The sequence below is a fragment of the Sinocyclocheilus anshuiensis genome, unplaced genomic scaffold (genome assembly GCF_001515605.1).
Source record: "Sinocyclocheilus anshuiensis isolate Anshui unplaced genomic scaffold, SAMN03320099.WGS_v1.1 scaffold2207, whole genome shotgun sequence".
NCBI lineage: Eukaryota > Metazoa > Chordata > Actinopteri > Cypriniformes > Cyprinidae > Sinocyclocheilus > Sinocyclocheilus anshuiensis.
The window spans coordinates 180691-185213 of NW_015540981.1; the positions used below are offsets into that span (position 1 = coordinate 180691).

The following is a 4523-nucleotide window of genomic DNA, read 5'->3' on the forward strand; positions in this document are numbered from 1 at the left end:
AGCTGGACAATAATTCCTTTAGTTTTTGTGTGAGAGTCAGGTTAGTAATTGTGTTGAAAATGTCAAAGCCAGTCTTGTTCCTTACAAGGATGAAAACAACGTGCCCAGTGCTTCAGACAAAGAAACAAGACTGCTCAAGAGAAGGACAGCAACAAAAGGAGAATGCCAAAGAATGAAAGAAAGAAACTGCTTATGACTTGAGAGACTTGATAGACAGAAGACCTATATAACCTTTACACCTATATAACAACAAAAGGTTGTTACATAACACATCATGTCAGATGGGGGCTCACGGTCATACTTTCTACTTCATTGAATATTTCGTAAGATTGTTTTGTTTTAAAAGCAGGGGTCTCATGCATATATAGCAAACAGACACCAGCTAAATTTGTTATTAATATAAAATGTGTGATCAGAAGCATGTGTTTTTAGCTTTAATACAACAAACTAATCCAATCAGAATTAGGAGTTACACCTGGTTACACACCAGCAGCCATTGTTTTGTGTTGAAGTTTTAAATGGTTTGACTTAGATTAATCAAGCATATGAGGGGAGAAAAAGGGTGAGGAGTGAGCATTTATGTGAGAAGTGGCTTGATTTCTGCAGCACAGCAGCTCAGACATTGGCATCTACCATGTGTCCTTGTCATTCACTGTAACCCAAAATGGGTCGAAAAGATGACAGAATTGTCATTCCTGCAGAGGCAAATTGTTTTGTGTCTGCGGTTTTTATGGATTGATTGTTTGTGTTATTAGTGAAATATAGGGGAGAAACAGGGCCATGAGTGTGTATTTGGGTGAGCAGCGGCTCAATTTCTGCAACGCTGCAGCCTTGAAACTGCCACCCACCCATGACTCTTGCTATTAAATGCAACCCAACCCAACAAATGATTGATGAAGGGCCTTTTTATTCCGATTTCACTGAGCAACATGTCAAGGAGAGCCAGGCTGCTGTGATAAGAGAGCTGTCTTACACCATTTAACTAACTGGCATCAGGGCCGGCCCATGCTATAGGAGCAGTGTTGTGATCATTTTGGCAGCATGTCTATTTTGGCAGCATTGCTCACCCTCAATTAAAGTGGCAGTGCATTGTTTATTGTCAAAATCATCACGGTTTGACACAAGAAAACAGTCATTTCAAAAGATTGGACTGTGTAAAACAGAAAACTGTGAGTTGCTTAAAATAAAACAAAATATATAAAAATTATTATAGGTATAGCTTAAGCTAAAGTATTTTTATAATGTAAAAACACAACACTCTTACAGTGTGAAACAGGAAATCTCTGCCAAATAAATAATAAATCAGATACATGTCCAAACAAAGGGATAAAGACAGTATTCTTGATATTTTTCAAATGGGCCTACACTTTGTATTTATACATTTTGATTTTAAAATACACAATAATGACCAAAAAATATCAGGAAAACTATGTGACCAATTTGATATACATAAAAAAAAACTACATATGATTTTTGACATATCATTGAACACACAATGTCTTCTTGGTTTTTCAATGCTCAGAAAGCTCCATTCAGATGGCCCTCTACAAAATCTATTTCTGGTTTGTACCTTCAAACTCAGGAGCAGCAACAGTAAGAGCAGCAATAATTCAATCCCATGAAATGAAAATGAAGCGAAGATCTCTAAAATGTGAGACCGCATAAAATGGTTATATAACATGGTGGAATCCCATGGAGAGTCAAGCGAGTGCCATGCACAGACACAGCCTCTCACTAAAGCAATATAGTTCTGGCTCTACAATCTGACTGAATGAGCCATGTGTGACGTTAAGTACACTCTTAAAAATAAAGGTTCTTTATTGGCATCAGTGATTCTATAAAGAGACCTTGAACATCCATGAAACCTTTCAAATGCAGAAAAGGTTCTTTATAGTCGAAAAAGGTTCTTTAGATTTTTTAAATGTTCTTCAAAATGGTTCTTTTAGGAACTGTTCACTGAAAGGTTATTTTGGGAACCAAAAATGGTTCTTCTATGGCATCACTACAAAAACACCCTTTTGGAACAGTGTTCAGTTGAATTCTAGTGTATCAGTTGAAGCCAGTGTATCAGTTGAATTCTACATGTTATATTAGGTTGCTTGACTGTCAGGGAAAAAAAAAGTGCAAAAATTGCATCTTTTTTTAAGGCACACAACAGTCTGTTACTAGGCCAGTACGCTAAAAGAAACTTTTTATCTTAGGTATAAGAATCATAGAGGAGTGTTTGTCAAATCTCGTTCTCAGGACCCACCTCCCACAGTGTTTTAGATCAGGGTGCCCAGTCACCCTATTCAACACACTAAGAAACTGATGAGTTGAATTAGGTGTTTTAATTAGTGAGACATTGAAATCAATTTGGTAGGTTCATCCCCGAAACTAGAGTTAATAAACACTGCCTTATGGAGCTACTATGAACCCTTTAGGAGCAAGTAAAGTGCAACGCTGTGGTTTCGAGGGCACTGCCCCAGGGTACTACCCCTAAAGGTGCGATTTCTGCATATTTCTAAGAGTGTTGGAAACTGTTAAGCAGCCAACAATTAAATTAATATTGTGATTTTCTTTATTTCTTTTTTTTATAATTTATTTATTTATTTTGGAGGAGTATACATCCAAAGTTCTGGCATGAAACTCTAGATGGTGCAGTCCGATAGGTCTAACTCAATATGATATAATGACATCATTATCATATGGCACAGCTGATTGGTTCTCTCTTGTATCGGTAGCCAATGAGCTCGCTGCTCAACATTCACATACTTGGCTAGTGCTTGTGGTAGTAGTTGCAGCACATTTCAGAAACCCTCCACCTTCCCCAGCTCCACCTGTATAGATCTGCTACAGCGTGACTACGGTAGCTGTTTTTTATAATATAAAAGAGCAAAATAATTTAGCTCTTTTTATAAACGCAATAAGCCACTCAAGTTTGTGCTACATACTGATTTTGCTACAGTGAAGAGGTTGCATATTGCTTTCATAATCATTTGGATTTGAGGATGTTTCTTTCTGCAGTGTTTTCATTAGTTATCTGGTAGCGAGGAATCATCTGTATTTAAACTATTTTATCATAAGATGTGATTGTGTGGGAGGTGTGAAATGTGATCATGCTGTTGCAGGTCACATCTTCATACATGGAGTCTGTTTTCCAGTTTGATAAAGGCAGCCACCTTTATTCTTATGACAGGTTTCTTTCTATGAGAGACATTATTGTCCTCTCCTTCATTTTATTCCCAAACTGAATGGCTTGCTCTCGTGTGGTTATACAGATATGCTGTGTGAAGTTGTCGCTCCAGGTCTGACATCTGCTTTTGTGCTCCTTGGAGGTTTAAAACAACATGAGTAAATCATGAATGAATTTTCACTGTCAGTGGGTAATTTATTGTAATTATTAAAGGGGTCATATGATGCAATTAAAATTTTTCCTTTCTCTTTGGAGTGTTACAAGCTCTTGGTGCATAAAGAAGATCTGTAAAGTTGCAAAGATTAAAGTCTCAAATCCAAAGAGATATTCTTTATAAAAGTTAAGAGTCAACCACGCCTACCTAAAACGGCTCGTTCTAACACGCCCCCACATGTCTACGTCACGATGTGGGAAGATTTGCATAACGCCGCCCATATGTTCACGCAAAGAAAGAAGACGTAACTTTTATACTCGCTGTAGTATTGTTGCTGCCGCCATGTTGTGAAGATGCTGTGTGTTTCATTATGAAAGCGAAACTACTTTTTGTCTTCCAAAAGAGTGTTTGACTGGAAATCGCGTTTGGTCTCGTACTGTATCGTGTACCTTGTCAGTGTTGTGCGCTTTGCTTGGCCATTTGTTGTGATAAACAGGAAAGTGTGTTCAAGCGCCAGCAAAACACAGTGTAAAGAAATACTCTTTGAGAGAAGCAGTCAATCAGCAGAAGTTAAAAGCAGCTCGTAAGTGTATTTATTTCTTGTCTCAGTGTTTAGCGCAGTTGTCGTTGCTAGGAAACTCTTGTTTTGTTTACTGTAGAGACGTGCTGAAATGGCGTTTGGTCTCGTACTGTATCGCGTTCCTTGTCAGTGTCGTGCGCTTTGCTTGGCCATTTGTTGTGATAAACAGGAAAGTGTGTCCAGCTGAATTCAATTTGAGTTTTGTTAAACGAATAAAAAAGAAGCTTAGTTTACCACGGAAGTGGTCGCGGCTGCGGTCGTGGTAAGACCGAAGCGTGGAAAGACCATCAACTACAGAAGGCCCCCGTCGTGAAGGCTGTGATCTGGATTCAGAAAACGCTCGTCTAATTATAGTGCTGTTTTGATGTATTTTAAAGAGTTGGCAGTCAAAATTAAAACTGCTGGATGATAGATACTCTTCATTCTTTATGACAAATAAAGAATGATATTGTGAATTACAGAGTGTACAACGTTTTTAAAATGTATCAACTGCGGTGTACAGCGTTTATTATGAGGGGGTAGAATCCACAGCTCAGTACTAACTACTCAATACTCATGAGTACTTTTAAATAGGCTACTCTTTTACTCTTACTCAAGTAGTTTTTTGGACAAGT

General features: G+C 38.0%; 1 pseudogene; it reads left to right on the plus strand.

Annotated features, from left to right (window-relative positions):
- The window catches only part of LOC107690108 (opsin-5-like), a 13369-nt pseudogene that overhangs the window by 2939 nt on the left and 5907 nt on the right, over nt 1-4523 (plus strand).